At 40.6% G+C, this 19,983-nt stretch overlaps 1 protein-coding gene and 1 pseudogene across 10 annotated transcripts in view; one reads left to right on the forward strand and one right to left on the reverse strand.

Annotated features, from left to right (window-relative positions):
* LOC137236462 (rho GTPase-activating protein 39-like) overlaps nt 1-19,983 on the reverse strand; it is a 556,674-nt gene that overhangs the window by 400,500 nt on the left and 136,191 nt on the right. Inside the window, exons 1-3 of one of the 10 annotated variants that reach the window (XM_067759094.1) lie at nt 15,487-15,509; nt 13,845-15,413; nt 13,552-13,773 (exon numbers count right to left, since the gene is read on the reverse strand). The exons of 7 other annotated variants lie outside the window; for them this stretch is intronic. The gene's annotated coding sequence lies outside the window, so the exon portion shown is untranslated. Of the gene's footprint in view, nt 1-13,551; nt 13,774-13,844; nt 15,443-15,486; nt 15,510-18,001; nt 18,544-19,983 lie in introns of those variants that run through there. 2 more of the 10 variants (XM_067759095.1, XR_010948433.1) reach the window with 2 other exon arrangements.
* LOC137237217 (hematopoietically-expressed homeobox protein HHEX-like) overlaps nt 1-19,983 on the forward strand; it is a 463,868-nt pseudogene that overhangs the window by 203,508 nt on the left and 240,377 nt on the right.

The following is a 19,983-nucleotide window of genomic DNA, read 5'->3' on the forward strand; positions in this document are numbered from 1 at the left end:
CGTAGAAATCGGCAAAATAAAATAGAGGAACCAAAGATTCCAAAAGCAGATAAAATCAAAAGAAAGAGAGGAGGTAAAAAATTCAACCTCAGAGAAACGATAGCAATTTTGTACCAAAAAATTAACTTATCCACAAACATAGAGGAAAGAATTCGATTACAGGCAGAAATAAGCAAAATCAAGGGCATATAAAGTATTTTCAATGGAGAATATGCATTGCCTGATGACCTTGATAACGAGGCTATCAGCCGCATTGTTGATAATTTAGAATTGGAAAATAGGAATCTTGAGAAAGATACAATATCATTAAAGAAATTAAAAGATGCAGAAAAGTCATTAGTCTCACTTAAAAAATGGTGGAAACTGATAGACATGCCTAGGGAGCCCACCTTAGAAAATGTATTAATTCCCGGACCAGTGAGCTGCAATTATTCATGTTTTAAGGTTATTAGTGGACTAACCAAAAAATTAGCATTAGTGCGTACACAAACAAAGAATATCAAGCATTTATATCCACTAAAACACATTTAAATAGTCATGCTTCGTAAAATGAATAACCGCTCATAAGCCACGAAGAAGTTCAGTACTCAATTGTCTTATTGAGCAAGAAAGTCAACTGTGTTATACGCCAATTACACGGCTCAAGTATCCTTGTGCCAATTACCAATTTGCACAAGAATTTGCCCGATGTGTGCATTGGTTGCGCTATTTGCGCAAAGAACTGCGCTAAAATCAAAACGATTTTGATATTTACGCATGCTGCAAATATTGCACATGCTTTTTTCTTCGTGTATGGTAAATCTTACACAGTTTACCTGGGGTTCCTGATAATATAGCATCAGTAATTATTGCTTAAAAATGTTAATATCGAAGGCGCAAGGACCATCTCGAGCTTGTAACAGGAATTCACACAAATTCAATAATAAATAATAATTTTTTTATACAATTAGAACACATGTTTCATTTGTTGCGCTAGTTGAAAAATGAATATTGTGCAGTGCTGCAATGAGTTGAGCTGGTCTTGCAATTAAAATATATATTTTATAAATACAATGGAAAATAAACGCTTCTGTGCGAGTTTTTCGACTTATACCGTGAATTACCAGCACTGTGGAAAATAAATAGTGAATTTTTATACAATTAATGCCTTTTTTATACAATTAAAATACATGTTTCATTTGTTGCGCTACTTTAAAAATGAATATTGCGCAGTGTTTTTGAGCCGTGTATGTCAAAATTTTCATTTGCACAAATTTCGTCGTTTTATATTTGCGCATGGTTTTTGTGTCATGTATGGGCCGTATTATACGAAAACACTATCTTGAATCAGTATGACTAGCAGTACAATAAAATGAATATAGTCATATCAGTCTTCTGACGCTAGCAACACAACGATGTACACGAAACTAAACTGAATACAGCGCTAAAGAAAAACCGATAATAAACGAAGTATACAGTGTATTACACACGAAACCAACATGCTACTGAGTTAAAGCGACTATGATTTCAGTTTATACTCAACAATGTCATATATGTATGGCACATATGTCATATATGTATGGCACATATGTGTTGCGGGGCACTTGTATGTATTTTCTATTTTATGTGCTAGTCACTCATAGTATTTGTCTGTACTTGACTAAGTACACATTTAGACACAATTTTTTGGCTCATGACTAAGTGCACTAATTTTATTAGTACTCAAAGCAGACCTCTGACCCGGACTAACCACAGCGGAAGAAAGGTGGAGGTTCGAAGTTAAATATATGGGACGTACCGACTAATATTAATGAATAAATAAATAAACAAATATAAGAAAATTTTAGCCATTATTATTTCAAAATGGGAGGCAAAGAATCCAAAGTAGAAGAACCCAATGCAAACGTAATTAATTCCATTCAGGTCATTGACCATAGTAAAGCATTAGAATTTATCAAAATCTTGTTGATAATATTAACAATTTGCACTTGCCTCAATTTGTTTCTCAAATTATACTCAGCTCACAAAACAATCTTAAAGAAAAGATACATGAGCCGAGCATAGACCATCTGCAAAGTATAATTCTAAAGGACAAATATATGCCCCAATGGAGAAATGGGACCCCATTCTGAATAAGCTTGTGGAAAAGACCTTGGCGGAAAAATCTTATAAGTGTATCAACAAAAATACAACCATACTAAGATTTACTGTGTTGAAACACCTCACGACAATATTATAGTCGTTAAACAATATAGGAAAAATCATACAAAGGGTATATAGCAATTTAACAGCTGAACATCAGATAGAAGAACAACAAATTCTTTCCAGTGTCAGGGATAAATTGGTATCCTCACTGAGTAGATATAACGTTGAGGCAATGGTCCCAACGTCATTTGAAAAGAAAATAGAAATAGATTTTCTGCCCTATTACCAGAGACTCAACCTAATTTAGGGGAAGCCCTAAAAATTTAAATTACTGATAGAAATTCGCAAAAGACTGCTTCGTCAGTTCTACCAGAATTCGATGGTAAAGCTGAGAACTTGAATAGATTCTTACATGCTTTGCATATCCTAGAACAACTTAAGGATACCCATGAAGCTATAGCAGTTTCGATGGTAAAAACCAAGCTGAAAGGAACAGCCAGAAACCTATTAAGCACTGAAAGCTCAATTGAAGCAATAAAACAAAAATTAAAAACAGCAATTAAGGGTGAATCAGTTGAAGTTTTGACAGCAAAACTCCTGAACATCCAGCAACTTAGTAAACAGAATGTTGCACACGGTCTTCTAAAAGCTTACTAATGGGTTGCTTATAATTCTATATAAACAATACTTGTAGATATCACACCATAAATACGTGATATTTGTACGTTGTACTGTGAATGACTTGTTATGTAAACATATAATAAGTGCTCTCATTGCTTGTAATTCTATATAAACAATATTTGTAGATATCATACCATAAATACGTGATATTTGCACACTGCACTTTAGCAAATATTTCTATAGCTATTTTGCACACTTCACGCTAGATATAAATATCATATCAGTAATACGTGATATTTTGCATACGATATGATGAATGACGTGTTCTTATCGTTAATAATTCTCTATAAGCACCACTTGTAGCTATTTGCACACCGTACACCAGCGATATGTTGCTTATATTTCTATAGAAAAACAACTTGTAGCTATTTGCACACTACACACTTGCAACGTGACTGGGGAATACAGTGCTCTTATATGAAAAAGCTTATTCTGTTTCTTGTTGCTTATATTTCTATAGAAAAACAACTTGTAGCTATTTTGCACACTACACGCTTGCAACGTGACCCGAGGAAACCAATCACAACACAAGAATACTTTTAGGTCGTCATTAGCGCACAAAGTCGTCAAAACGAGAAATGAGTATAAATATTTGACGTGAATACAGTATCATTTCAGTAGCTGGTCTACAGTTGAACGTTCTAGTTAGATTTTTACAAATTCCAGTTAGACTTTTAACAAAGTATTATTTAAAAATTAAACAACATATAATGGATATTAACATCATGAATATTAGTACATCCGAGTCTAGGCTCAATAATTTATACAATACAGTGTGGCGACTCAAGGAAAGTGTCAATCATATATCCGATTTATTCCGCTTGATTGAAATTCTCCATAAGGATACATTGGATATGAATCAATCACCAGAAGAATTTAGAAGAGGTGTATCCAATTTAGTTGCTTTTGTTGATATTATCCACCAGAACATTCAATCGCTCAAAATTGATAACAGGACTGCCGTCTCTACACCACATACAAACACGACGACCTAGCCTGAAATTATTGATATATGCGCAGACGACGGTTCGTCCGATGAAACTGCCTACTACAACAATACCACCACCTCCTCCGCATCATCATCGCCACCACCAGACGATATCGCTACAGAAAGACAGCTCATTGTCAAGATTATGAGTTTAAAACGTGATTGTCCTATATGCTTTGAACAATTTTAGATAGCCGAGCTAATGTTTGCTCCTTGCTCGCACCACTGCTGTTCAAATTGCTATAGTAAATTGCAAGCTCACAATTGTCCTTTGTGTATGTTGAAAATGCCACTGTGTATTCAGTGCGAGAAAAGGGGTGAGAAGCTATTGTTCTCCATATACAAAAAAGGTAAAAAAATATGGCCTGACAACACTCATTTGTATATCCTGCATTGGATGACGTTTCGGTATCTAATTCTCGCATCACATATACTCGTAGCATTTATTCGGGTCATGAAATAGAAGTATATGCACCATTTGGTAATGATCATGAAGACGATGATTACAATAAAACCTACATGAATGATGAAGAAGACACATTTGGATTTTTGATCCCTGGTGTAGAATCAGTCATAACACTAGGGCTGCCAGACGTCCCGGTTTTAGGCCATTTGTCCCGGTGTCCCGGTCCAACCCTAAAATGTCCCGGTTTTTAAATCTAATCGATTGTAAGGAGCCATGAAATCTACCAACTATTTGGTTTGCTTATAATGCGCCGCTCCAACTAGTCTAAATAAAAGTACCAACTACCGCCTTCAATTGTAAAACTCTAGCATCGCTAGATAGTTGCACATTGCATAGTATACATATATCGATTATCGATGTAAAGTGTTCTTCCTAATTAGCCACAGCTGTTTTTGTTTTGCGCTAAGTATTTGGTTCTTCGAGTTGAGTGTTTCTGATTTCATTGTAAGTTTTCTCACAAAATTTATAAAATAGATATGTTTATAATACATTAAACCACTTTTAGAAAATGCCAAAAAGGAAATGTAAATTCCTTCTCTCATACACAGAGGAATGGTCTTTTATGAAACGTGGGAGAAGTGAACATGAATCGTTGTGCACAGTTTGCGATTGTTTTATTGCCATTGGTCACGGTGGTCGCTCAGATATTCTTGATCATATCGGCAGTTCCAAGCACAAATCAAGGTTATGCGAGGCGTCTACTTCAAAAGAAATTTCTTCTTTTTTTGTAAAACCAAATACAGCAAAGAGGCAGCTGATCTCCGCCGCTGAGCTAACAAATGCATTTAAGATTATTAATCACCATCAGTCCTTCAGCTCAATAGATTGCACTACAAAACTAAATGCGCTCATGTATCCTGATTCGGAAATAGCAGCAAAGCAACAGCTTTAATCAAAAATGTTTTGGCTCCGCATTCAGTAGCAAACTTTGTAGATAGTTTAATAAAAAAAATGTGTCTTTTTATGGAATTTCAACGGACGCCAGCAACCACAAAGCCGAAAAAATGTTTCCATAGCTTGTTCACTTTTTCACGGAAAAAGGTTTACAAGTAAAATTATTAATAATAAAAAAAATTAAATATTTAAATAATATATTTTGTAAATTAAAAGAAGTTTCAGGGAAAAGCATTGAGGGCGTAGGTTGCCCTGCTCATATACTTCACAATACAATTTCTAGTGCAGTGGATGTAATGTTTAGGCAGGATGCCTAACTTTTCCGCACCTGATTGCGATCCCCCCCAATACAACTCTGCAAATCGATACTCGATACTCGACTTAATTTATAACCACCCACACCATCACCCTCATGCATGTGCATGCATGTACATGCACGTGTATGTGTGCTTTTTGTCAGCACTCATGCATATGCATGTCGGGGTTGATGTGTGGGTGCCTTTCCCCTCCAAAACGGAGGATATTGCGGGTCAACGGTTGTAGCTTGCTATACCACCGGCCTCTTGGATTTCAACTGCCGTACAGCACGCATCTACCGCCAACGATCTCCGCCGCTTCATACAACTGTTCAAAAGGTAATATTGTTAAATTGTATAACATTATCTTCATCCAATAAAACATCCAATTATAACGAGAAATCTCGTCTTCTCTTATTTATTTCCAACACGCATATTTCGCATATTTTCGGTGCGCCGACCTACCTCCAGGAGCACACGCACCCCGGCCGAACATTTGGTCCATCTTCACCAGGAATTTGGAACACAGTACCTATACAGTCCACATCCGTACAAAATCATTATATACACGCTTGGTGATACACTTTGGTGGTAAAATTCTTTTGGTGATACTCAAAAATTAAACAGAAGCTGATAAACACGCTTGGTGATACACTGCAATTAGCTAACAACACCTTGGTAAAACACTGAGTAAAGGACAGCCAGCTAAAGCAATTTCAATATCGCAAGCCAACTTGCCACATCATCACCAGAACAGCAAATCGCCACAAAGTAAGTGCAATATTTCTTGCCACAATTTTTTTGGTTATAAAAAATAAATAAAACCGTCTAAAAAATATTTTCCAAGTGCCACACGCGCAGTGACTGTGATTAACCGCGAAAAGTGTGAAAAATTTATTAGTGTCGAAAAACAAATTAAGTGCAAACGCGGCACATTAACGTTCTCTTAAATTCCTTGTGACTATCTGGCCTGTCCCCCCACCAGCGGTAAGGCTCTCCAGACACAGCACAGGGAAGAGGTGCACATAACCTCACTTTCACAAAAAAAATTCACGCCATTCGACTGCGGCAAAATTCAATTTCTTTTGCGTCACTATTATTTTTACTAATTTCTCTAATTAATCTTGTTACACAGTCTTGTTCTTTGTTGCATAAGATTTATTTCACGGTTTCACATCAATGGGTTTTATATCAACGCGCGCACTTATTTCATAATAAAATTGAAGGTTGAAGTGGCGAGTGGCCCCTCCTTTACTTTACACAGTACACATCGGTGTTGCTACCCCCTGCTCTCTGTTTTAAGGCACAAATAATCTGCAAAGTCAGACCAAAATAAACAAACTAAGAGTAATACATCAATTTTGCGTAATTTTAATAGTTGTTGGTTTGGTGATTCGCTCAGGGTTTCAAGTTTTATATCCCTTGGCTAATTCGCTCTCCACTTTTCAACCATGAACATGGACTCCTACATTAGATTGGCCGATCGAATAATCGAATTCGAGGCTGATTTTAATGATATCAATGCGGCTCTTCACATTGTACACACTCTTGCAATACAGCAAAAAGAGTTGCAAGCTAAGTGGGAAAAAGCAGAGAACGCCCTAGAGGAGTTGCTTGGCTCTGACACGCTCGACGCAAAGAAAATTGCAGTGGTCAAGATCAAGCATAAAGCGGCATATGCCGTATTCCTGAGATGCATGTCGAACATGGCTGAAATTCAAACTAAATAGAAGGAGGAAAAAGATAGGGCAGTCAAACCTGAGGGAGAACGCGCGCGCGAACACAGTATCCGCCTGCCAGCCTGCGATACTGAGATATTCAAGGGCGACTACCTATCTTGGCCAACGTTTCGTGACCTGTTCACGGCCATCTACAAAAAAAACAATCGCCTAAGCCCGGTAGAAAAGTTGTCCACCTCAATCAAAAAACTCAAGGTGAGGCAAAGGACATCGTCAAGAAATGTCCCTTGACAAATGAAGGCTTCGAAACAGCCTGGAAAAACCTATGTGAGAGATACGAGAATAAGCGGATTCTCGTGAACTCACAACTACAAATTTTCTTTAATCTAAAAAAGATAGATAGCGAGTGCGGCAGCTCAATCAAAACCTTAGAGCGCGACATAAATAATTGTTTGGCATCCTTAAAAACACATCAGATCGATGTTTCAAATTGGGATGCAATTATTACCTATTTATGTTCGACAAAATTACCTGAAAATACGTTGGCTCTATGGGAGCAGAGCATTGACCATAAAACGGACATATCCAAGTGGAAGGATATGGACAAACTCTTGTCAAATCGTTTTCAGACACTTGAAACCGTGTCTGGTTTTACAGGGAATGCCACTTCTAAAGTGCAACAGTCAAACACGTCGCGCCAGTCGACGGAAAACCCTACAAAAAGACTTGGTACTTTTCAAACAAAAGTAACCAAGCAAACAACAAAATCAATATGTAAAATGTGCAAATCTACGGGGCACAGATTACGCAACTGTTCACGTTTTTGCGATTTAAACCCGGTAGAAAGGATTAAATTCGTCAAATCCACAAATGGCTGTCTGAATTGTTTATCCCCAGGACACACAGTGACGAGGTGCACCAGTTCGTACAACTGTTCCAAATGCCACTCTCGTCACCACACGCCCCTGCATGCGGACACACTTCAGCAACCGGCGGTGCGCAACCCTTTCAAAGATGCGGATAATACCCCATCAACTTCGGTACAGGCACGGAAAAGACAGGAATCGGGGCAACCACGTTCCTCTACGAACCAGAATGTCAAATCCTGCCATGCCAATTCCAGCACAGGTGTGCTATTAGGAACTGCTCGCGTACACATTCACCATAATGGTACCGACTTCTCCGCTCCGGCATTAATTGATTCTGGGTCTGAATGTTCCTTTATAACTGAAAGACTGAAACGCAGAATCAATTTGCCAGCGAGGAAAATGCATGCCCATGTTTCAGGCATCACAAATGCGGTGTCAGCTCAGGTGAAAGAAGCATCCAACATCGAATTACGTTCACCAGTGGATCCCTGCTTCAGCCTGACTACACCCGTACTAGTTCTAGCGAAACTCACTGGGAATCTTCCCTCCTGCCATATCAACGCAATGACTATGCAGGCATTCCCAGACTTGGTTTTGGCAGACAAGAGGTTCTACGTCAACGAAGACGTAGACCTCATACTTGGCGGAGACATATATCCCCAAATTATAATGAACAGTATAAAAAAGAATGTACTAAACACACTCTTGGCACAAGAGACAGTGTTCGGTTGGATACTAACCGGTCGAATAGAAGCACCGAATCCAACGACGAGCATCATGTCTTACTACAACGAAGTTGCGTTAGACAATCACTTAAAAGCTTTCTGGGAGGTAGAAAATGTACCAAAAAATAAAATATTAAATGAAGATGAGAGTTATTGCGAAAAATTACTTATAGAAACAACGAAACGTGATGAAGATGGAAGATACACCGTATCACTACCATTCAGGCAGGATTACCCTAATAACATTAATTTAGGACCGTCCCTGAAACGCGCATGTTCTCAATTCTTCCGGGCGGCTAATGAAAAACCCAGATTTAGGTAAAGAATATGTTCGAGTGTTGTCAGAATATGAAACGCTCGGCCATATGAAAAAAATAAAAAAGAATATCCCATCCGACGATTCGGATCATTACTTCCTGCCCCACCACGCCGTTATTAAAGCAAAAAGTACCACTACAAAGGTACACGTAGTATTTAATGCCTCGAGCCCTACGGCAAACGGTAATAGCTTAATTGATATTCTCCTCCCAGGCCCAGTTCTACAAGCCGATTTACCCATACTAATCCTACGATGGAGACTATACCGTTTTGTCTTTAATAGCGACATCGAAAAGATGTATCGTCAAATTTGGGTGAACGAAAATCACACCAAATTTCAACGCATTGTATATCGCACTTCCCCGAATGACCCTATTAGTCTCTACGAATTAAAGACGGTTACCTTCGGAGTGAATTGCGCGCCATATCTCGCGATAAGAACGCTCCTACAACTAGCAGATGACGTCTCAAGTTCACACCCTATAGCGGCTAGCATACTGCGAGAATACATGTATGTAGATGACGTGTTAGCGGGTGGACATACGATCGCATCGACCATTAAAGCCAGAGATGAAATTCGTCAAGTCCTACACTCCGCGGGCTTTCCACTTCGCAAATGGACATCCAATTCAGAGGACATTCTAAGGGACATCCCCAAAGCAGACCTCCTCAGTGAAAACTTCCTGGCCTTCGAAGATACCAGTTCAGTTGAAGCATTAGGAATTCGATGGAATTCCCTCTCCGATTTATTTTATTTTAAAGTAGGGACGCTGGACAACCCGGAAAACATTACAAAGAGAGCGATACTATCAGCAATCGCCAAACTTTTCGACCCATTAGGCTGGCTGGCACCAATGGTCATTGTGGCAAAAATACTCATGCAGAGTATTTGGTTAGAAGGCACCGCTTGGGACGAACCAGTATCTACCGGTACGCTGGAACGATGGAAAACCTTCACCGACCAATACCATGAAATCGATAAAATCAGGATACCTAGATGGGTCAACTTTTCTCCAGGAACCGACATCGAGATCCATGGATTTTGTGACGCATCCGAGAAGGCTTACGCAGCAGCCGTTTACATGCGCGTGAAAACGCATAACGACATCTGGACAAACCTGCTGCTAGCAAAGACCCGAGTAGCCCCGGTGAAAACCCTGTCTCTTCCACGATTAGAACTTTGCGGAGCCGTGCTGTTAGCGGAAATCACCGAATCAATTTTCAGGAACCTCAAATTGGGACCAGTGAGAGTTCACCTGTGGACGGATTCAACGATCGTCCTCGCATGGATAAGGAAACCGCCTTGTTCCTGGTCAACCTTCGTCGCACATCGGATCACCAAGATCATCGACATGGTCGGAAATAAGGACTGGTTGCACGTGAACTCAGAGTATAACCCAGCAGATTTAGGTAGCAGAGGATTACCGGCGTCTGAATTGGTCAACAATTCGTTGTGGTGGCAGGGACCTTCATGGCTGCAAGAAGACACTTCCCAATGGCCAGCACAAGAAAGTGACTACATCACCTCCGTAGAGGAAAAGAGGGCGAAGACCTGCGCAACAACAACAGTAAATACTACCGATGTTCTCCAACGCTTTTCAGACCTACCTATGGCTTTACGGGCGCTCTCATACGTTATGAGGTTCTACCGAAGAACTCACCCAAAAACAAAAAAATCATTTCAGGTCGAGTCACATTTAATCTCTCCTGATGAGATCAAATCAGTAACCCAACTCTTAATTAAAATCTATCAGAAACAACATTATAGTTCCGAATATAATGATCTAAAGGCCGGAAAACCAATTGCAGGGAAAAGTGCAATACTCTCACTTAATCCCTACCTAGACCAACATGGCATCATTCGGGTAGGAGGGCGACTCGGGGCGTCAAAGGACTTAGCTTTTACTGAACGCCACCCAATCCTCCTCCCATACAACTGCCCGTTATCCCGTCTGACAGTCCTAATGTTTCATCAACAAAGTCTGCATGGGGAAAATCAACTCATGTTGCGTCTGATACGCACCCAATACTGGATATCTAACATCAAAACCATGATTAGGGCAACCATTCATAATTGTAAAGTGTGCACTATACACCGAAAGTGTGCTCAGACCCAACTTATCGGTATTCTCCCTCCCGAACGCACGATCTTCAGTCGTGCATTCACGAATACTGGAGTCGACTTCGCCGGACCCTTCGACATTAAAAGTTACCGCGGCAGAGGGTGTCGACTATCCAAAGGCTATGTCTGCCTTTTCGTGTGTTTTTCCACACGAACAATTCATCTGGAGGCCACTACTGACCTCAGCACACCATCATTTCTAGCGGCATTTGCCCGTTTCATATCTAGGCGCGGATGCCCGAAAGATATGTACTCCGACAATGGTACGAACTTTGTCGGAGCGTCACGATCCTTACGATCAGAATTCAAGACCTTCATCTCACAAGCGCGAGAGAACGCTGTCTCAAAGTACAGCCACCAGTCACTCACGTGGCATATCATCCCTGCGGGCGCTCCCCATATGGGAGGGCTGTGGGAGGATGGAGTGAAAAGCCATTTCAAAAAGATAGCCTCACCACACAAATTCACCTTCGAGGAATTCCATACCCTCTTGTGCCGCATCGAGGCATGCCTGAACTCGCGGCCGCTCAGCCCGGCGTCCAATGACCCGACGGACCTAGAGCCGCTCACCCCAGGACATTTCCTCACTGGCAGCTTCTGCTGGCTCCGCCAGAGCCGGATACGAGTGGGAGCCCTGCCTCGATGATCAATCGGTGGCAGAAACTCAAAGCCCTCCATCACACTTTCTGCAAGCGATGGAAAACCGAATATCTCACCGAGATCCAGAAACGATACAAGTGGAAACATCCACAACCTAATCTAAAACCCGGAGACCTAGTTGTTATCAAAGAGGACAACCTCCAACCCAACGAGTGGAGAATGGGGAGAATCGTCAACACACACCCAGGCTCTGATAACCGTGTGCGTGTTGTTGACGTTCATACAAACAAGGGACAAACCACTAGACCAATTACGAAATTGGTACGCCTTCCGTCCCACGACAAGGAGGATTAAATGTAAGGGGCCAAAGTCCGCCTTACAAAACCCCAAAAACCAAAACTCTATTTCCCCCAGCTACCTAAAATCAGAGGCCCACGGTTGGTGATAGCATAGAAAGCAAATTAAGGAACCCGCGTATTCGTGTCTCTCTATCCCTAAGCCTGCGTTTCTCCCGAGCCAGAGCGAGGACACCAGAAAATCCCACAATTCACTAGCTCACCCAGAGCGAGGACACCAGAAAACATCAAATTCAGGAAATAGGACTAGAGTACTTACTCTCTCTCACCCGAATTGGAAGTCAGATCTATTTTTTTTAACTTTGTAACAAGTTCAAAATGTACAGCGACAGCTAGTTGAAAAGTGTGAGTCATAACTCAAAGACAAATCTTTCGAATCTATACCGGTTTTCGCACAGAGACTTAATCGAATAACCATCATATTTAATGAAATACTTAAGGTTCACTCTTCATACGGGGCCTTCCCCTTCATTAACCCTGGGTGTGAAACTGGCATTAGCCGCATAAGCACAGGTATGGACTACCGCAGTTTAAATTAGCCATCAAAACACAGCTATTAAGTTTCGAACTTTGGAATTAGAGCGATCATAGGTTGGTTTTTGTTTTCAACTTATGCCGTATCTCAGAGAGAATTCGGTTCAAGTGCGCCCTTTCTCACATTTTATTTCCGTTCCAGAGCGCACACTCACAAATTTTTTTTATTTTTATTCTGGGTTTGTTTTCATAGCAAAATATAACAAACCGCAATATAAATACCGATATTACTAATTGCGTTCTAGCATCAATATTAAGATATTTTACGCAAAACCGAATTTTTTTATTGGTGGAAATAACTTTTGGTGAAAAAAAAAAATCTCCACGCACACAATTTTCAGTTCTAAATATTTTGTGGTTTCCCGCAAAAAGAAGCATGAGGCCACCATCCTCTTCTGAGGAATTTTCTTCGACGAATTGTTTAGAAATTTATCTGCTTCTGCGCGACTGAAAAAAAAAAAAAAAAAAAACCAACCCAATTCACTCTAATTGAAACTTGCCATCTACTTTCACGCTAGATAGTGCATGAGTAGCGTAGGCTTCTAATACGGGTAAAGAATTCGGAACGATATCAAACAAAAACCACCTGATACCTCGCTGGTATCTTTAGGGTTCTCGTGCTTAAACAATCGATCGTAGAGTCTTACTTCGAATTTAATAGGCTGTGCGGCCCATTGTATAAATGCCTTGGGCTTTTTTTTTTCTCGGTTTTTCCTGCAGATGCACATTTACAAATAACTAACTAAACTCTGCCGGTGAAACGTCCTGAATTGCACCTTTACCTTTATTAAGATATTCACACGGCCAACGGCGAACTTTGAGGTCGATTATTCAAACCAGTATGGAAAATGTTCCCTATATGATCAATAAGTTCCCTACATCTTTATAGAACTACTTACCTGCATCCCATTTATATATAGTCTGTATCCATACGCACGCGGATAGGAATTCTTCGGTACGTAAGCCATATGGTGTACGCCTTTCAAAAAGTGTATGCACTTTACGCTCAAGTTTACTAAAAATCGCGCATTCAATCTGCATAAAATGATGTTCAGCAGCCAAAGCACGTTCCAGAGCACGGCCAAAAGCGAGCACAGGTATATTGCAACCTGATGGCAGAACTGCAACACAGTAAAAATAAAGCGGAACAAATAAAAGGGACGACGCTCACACCGGTGGAGAGTTAACATACCGTTTCGTTTCGAGCTCCCTTAATGGGCCAGGCAGTGGGGCGGCGAAGCCGTCAGCAACAGCCCCTTCGACTATGCATCCCTCCTCCTCGGCTAAACGTAATTTTGAAAAGTGTGGCCCATACGTCACTTACCACAACAACCTTGTCAATGACAGCCGATGACAGTGCCAAAGACTTAGAACCCACAATTGGAACCAGCAAACTATCAACTAATGAACTATTTGGTGGTGTTTAAACGCGTAACCCCTTCTCCAATGCGCGAGGATAACTGGGACGTATGGTGTTCTGTTTACGATTTTATGAAAGTGAGTTTTCACGCTCGAATGTCCGTGAAAGCGGAAAATCACAAAACTATCTACAAACGTTAGTTTATTCTACATAAGCATGCAACATTAATCATAAACCAATTACAACCATCCATCGTCGCGATATTTGCTATTCCCTTTAAAAGTTTTCGTAACTTCCTTAGCTCCATCCCACGTTATTTTCTGCACTGGCGCTAAACATTCAGTAATGGCTTTGTCGATTGATTGTGATATTTGTCCACCATCAACACATGCGTACAAAACAGTATTTTCTCGCAATAAGATTTTGACGCATTCTACCCCCAATGCTGATATTTGAGCTTGTATATAACGATAGCTTGCATCCAGTACACGAGACAGACATTCAAAATAATGTTGTAACACATTCGCTTCGTGATACGCCAATCTGCGTTCTCTTTGAGGTAGACTTCTCTCCGTAGTAGCGCCAACAAAAAGCCAAGTTTTACCAAAGGATTTAGCTGTGTTATCGGCAGTCAGTTGTGTTTTCAGTTCAAAAAAAAAAAACAACCTAAAAATGGTGAAATAGCTGTGAGAACACCCATTAATATATGATCATGTTCGCCGGCTGCTTTTGCAGTCCAACGAAATTGATTTGTTTGTCGTCCAAAAGCAATTATTTTGGGCAAATGCTCAACGAGTTGGACTAATGTTGGTCTACAAGATGGGCATAATATTAACAACTCGCATAATATGAGTCCGAGATCTAAAACAAGTTTGCTATAGAAACCGCTCCCTTCTTTTGAAGATAAATACTTCAGGAATGCGCATTCAGCTGCATACGTGCAACTGTTGGCAAGCGCGCTAAGGAATTGCCTTTGGTATGTCATCTATATTAAGACAACCGCGCAGCCATTGATATGGTGTGCAATAGCGAGGAATGTAAGGTGGGACTTTTCAAGTTTTCTTCGTGCACTTGGATGAAAGTTGCCGTTGGAAAAAAAATGTTGTCGGATTTTTTCACCTAGTTGCATGTGGTTCAGTAACTTATATATCTCCGTAGAATCATTGGATGGTAAAAGGGCAACCGTATCTCCTGGTTGATAAGAATCAGTTGCATATTCCATAGCCATTGTTAATTCGCCTATACGTTTCGGATTTCTGTCATTTGCGTTGGTAAGCAATCAAGCAGCCTTAATGGGAACTTCTGTAGGAGACTTTCCACATCTGCTAAATGGCCAAACAAGATTTGAGCATCGAAGCTGTGCATGTTTGGCCAATCGCCTACATATCCACTACCATCCACCTGAAAAAATAAAAGAAATAAAAAATTTACATTAATGAAATTGAAAGGAAAATCTAACCTACGACGTACTTACCGCGTGCGTTTTTTCAATGGAAATGTTATATTTTTTTTCACGTCACGTACCGTTTTGACAAATTCACCACGACCATCAGCGCATATACCCGTTGACATTGGAACGAGAAACGAAAAGAGTTGCCATGCTCGCTAACTCGACCCCAAATGGTTCTTCCAAAAAAAAAAAAAAAAAAACCAAGATCGACATTATTTTTAATCTTTATTTTTTTTTAACTAATAACACAAATCCACTTCATGAAAATAAAAACAAAACCAAATCAAATGGAAACCAAAATGCTAACATCTCCACGCTCATCTAAATGATCTAATGCATCCGAGTTCGGTGGCGGGACAGTGAAGCGGACGAAGCATACCGCTTCGGGCAATCCCAGCACCGAAACGGAAGCAATCTCATATGCCCATTTAAGTGGGCTACCAAACCCGAAACGGTAGAGATGGTGCGGGCGCACACACGGCATTGGAACGCACCGTGGGGTGGCCGCCGCCACCACAATATGCCCTCGAGACTCGCGTAGAACGTCCTATCCACGCGTTAGTATTCCCACGCAGGTGAACCGCAAGAGGCGTCCGCAGAGCTCTGAGGACATTGGGGCTCACGCGGCTCAACCCTTCCGCCACCGCCTGCTGCACCAGCTCGTCCGGCGCGTGACAAATATAGGAGCCCCTCCGCCGCTCAGGATATATAACATCCGCCACCACGTGTATGGGCTCCTCATCCCCAGTCTCCAACCTTACTATGAGCAATTGCATCGGTTCCATCTGAAACGAAAAAAAATGGAGAAGAACCATTAGGACAAACATTTGCCTTATAAGTATCTCATACTTACGTCGTTCCACGTTGGTTGTTACTTAAATACTGACAACGAAGTAGAAGGCATGTACTCACCACAAGCTTCCAGTAACGGGTCCATAAAGTCCCGGTTACGCGTCTATAGCTTCAAGGAACCAGGGTTGCCATAAATCCTTATAAGTACACATCACCCATACTTTTTGCGTGTATAATCCATAAACACCATAATTTTCCACGAGATGGCAACCCACGGCACAACACCGACAGCCTCATTAGTGCTGTCATATTAAGAAGAAAAAAAAAGCGGATACCGATAACTACACAAAAGCAGTACCGAAAACCGCAAAACATCAGAATCGGTACTGACGTGTTTTTGCGAATAGGGGCATCTAATGCAGTACCAACCAGTCATACACAACAAAGGAATTCAAAAAAAGGAAAACAAAACAAAAACAAACCTCTCCTTGCACAAAAAATTTAACATTTTTTTACAAAGAAATTTTTTTTTGTTGTTCTTTTTACCCTTTCCGTTTTTTGGGCACTGTTTTCTGGCTGGGGGCAGGACTTGTTGTTTTTTCAACAACAAACATCACAAACAGTCATTATAAGGGCTCGGTACAAAAACAATCCCAGTCCCGAAAGTAAAGAATCCCGACACGACAAAGTCCCGTAATTGGAAAAAGTCAACTTTTTCTACTGGCTTAGTGTGCTACTGCCCCAGTGACCTAGTTTTTTTCAAGGGCAAGCAAATACATATATGTATATATATATATATTCGCACGCCACAAACCCACCATACCACCTATCAGCTGACCAATAAATACACGACAGGGTTGCATGGTACATCTAGCATAATGGTACGTGCAGATAGAACGCGTCGCGGAGAACGCATCGCCAATCTGCAAATTTATGTCAGGTGAACGTAAATAACGCATATCTGCTTGGTAAAAATTGTATTTAATAATATGCTTCGCATATGCGCTTTGTTTATCTATCCTAACATACGCTTGTAATAAAACACCTCCGTTTCACCCAACCAACCTCACGGCCGCTCGCCCCGGTACATCCATAAAATGCCACTGTTGCCTTGAGAGCGATACGACAAGTTAGACGCTGGAACGGAGACCTCGGCCTCTTCGTCCAGCCCAGAAAAACCTCAAAACCCTCGAGCCTGGAACGGAGACCTCTGCCTCTTCGTCCAACCAAAAAAAAAATAAAAATCGCAAATCTGGAACGGAGACCTCGGCCTCTCCATCCGGAACAAAAAAAACAAAGAATAACAAAAAATGGTGCCATTCTGGAACGGAGACCTCGGCCTCTTCCAGCCTCACTGGCCATCGACTATACATATATTACGTTCTGAATTCCTATATTTAAGAATCATGTATAATTCAATGGCAAGAAATATTCACTTATCTCTGTTCATAACCGTTACCGTTTCATCCTAGCTTAGGTGGCATGCTGAGCAAGTCGGGAAGGATTCCCGGCCACCCGCGAAGCTGGCGAACTCCTTATCTAGATTAAGTTTAGTGTGTAAGTCTTATATTCATTTTTTTTCTCGTTTCAGCGGAGATCATTGGCGGAAAACGATGTTGCGTATCGCAAGGGGGGCCGACATGTTTAGGCAGGATGCCTAACTTTTCCGCACCTGATTGCGATCCCCCACAATACAACTCTGCAAATCGATACTCGATACTCGACTTAATTTATAACCACCCACACCATCACCCTCATGCATGTGCATGCATGTACATGCACGTGTATGAGTGCTTTTTGTCAGCACTCATGCATATGCATGTCGGGGTTGATGTGTGGGTGCCTTTCCCCTCCAAAACGGAGGATTTTGCGGGTCAACGGTTGTAGCTTGCTATACCACCGGCCTCTTGGATTTCAACTGCCGTACAGCACGCATCTGCCGCCAACGATCTCCGCCGCTTCATACAACTGTTCAAAAGGTAATATTGTTAAATTGTATAACATTATCTTCATCCAATTATAACGAGAAATCTCGTCTTCTCTTATTTATTTCCAACACGCATATTCCGCTTGAGATCGACCCCGGTGCGCCGACCTACCTCCAGGAGCACACGCACCCCGGCCGAACAGTAATGTCAATAGATGTAGAGTCTGTTATATTTAAGATATATAAATATTTTTCGATATTCACTGTGCGAACGGAGCGGCTTTAAGATTTTTGTGATAATGCGGACACAATGTACAGATCAATTCTCTCTTATAGTAGAACACGGTGGCTCTCACTGGTACCTGCAATAGAAAGAATTTTGCAAATGTGGAATCCGCTAAAAACTTTTTTTCGAATGAAAAGAATGCTCCTAAAGTTATTACGGACTTTTTCGAGAATGCTTTATCCGAAGTGTACATGTCATTTATTCATTGCCAATCGTTTTTATTTGAAAAACAAATTAAGAAACTTGAAAAATCGGCTATATCAATTATCGAAGTGCAAAAACTACTAAATGAAACTAAAGAAAGTTTAAAGGTCAGACATGAAAATAAATTTATAGGAAACTAAGCAACCATTATCTTAGAGCAGTTAAAGAAGAGAGGCGATATATGCGCAGGGGGAATTTTAGATTTTGAAGATGATGTAAATAGGTTTTTTGATGTAGCAAATAGTTACTTGGAAGAGTGGAGTGTCCATTTCAATGAATATAGCGTTTTTAGTTGGATGACTTTGGAGAATGAACCAACTTGGCAAGAAGTCCAAATGACTGTAATGTATTTAAGTAAAAAAAAATATAACAATTTCTGATGACTGCTTTGAAGAGGTAATATATTTAAAGCAATTTATAGAAAGTCAAACTGATGATTTTAAATGTAAAAATCTAAATGAAAAATGGCTTTATTTTTTTAACAAAACTAAAGAAAAGGAGAGAAAAAAAATTTACTTAAAATAGTTCAATATTTATATGCGATACCTGGTCATAATGCTAATGCGGAACGAATTTTTTCTCTTATTTCATCTCAATGGACAAAGGAAAGAAATTCGTTGAATATCAGTACCTTAGAGAGTATTATTCAATGCAAATTCAACTTAATTTATATTTCTTGAACGCACTATCTCACTCGCACCCGCTTACGCATATATCGTTCGCGCGCGCACCTATACTAGATCTTTAATGTGTCTGGCAATATAAGGGAACCATCAAAACTGTCTGGCTATTGAGGAAACATCATTTTATAGTTCTCCAAGTAACATATATAAAATTCAGGTTTTATACTATAACTAAAGTACAATTAAAATTAACCCTACTTTAAGGGTGTCTGGCAGGGGGTTGGAACTGCACTAAGTGTCTGGGTGCGGACGAGGCGATTTCTGAGATTAGCGCTAATAAAATATGTGAAAACTGAGCTTTTGAGCTTGACTTTGCCGGTGCTCGAAACATGGTCATATCAAGCACGAGGTTCATGCATAAAAAGATACATCAAGCTACATGGCTGTCTCCTGATCGAAATACTCGCAATCAGATCGATCACGTTGTGATAGACGGACGGCATGCCTCCAGTGTTTTAGATGTGCGAACGATCCGAGGACCTAACATCGATTCGGACCATTATCTCGTTGCAGCCAAAATACGCACCCGCCTCAACGCGGCTAAAAACAAGGAACAAAAAACACAAGGAAAGCTAGACGTCGAAAAGCTTCAATCACAACAGACTGCCAATGATTTCGCAACTCGACTC

This window comes from Eurosta solidaginis, chromosome 1 (assembly GCF_040869045.1).
Source record: "Eurosta solidaginis isolate ZX-2024a chromosome 1, ASM4086904v1, whole genome shotgun sequence".
Taxonomy (NCBI): Eukaryota; Metazoa; Arthropoda; class Insecta; order Diptera; family Tephritidae; genus Eurosta; species Eurosta solidaginis.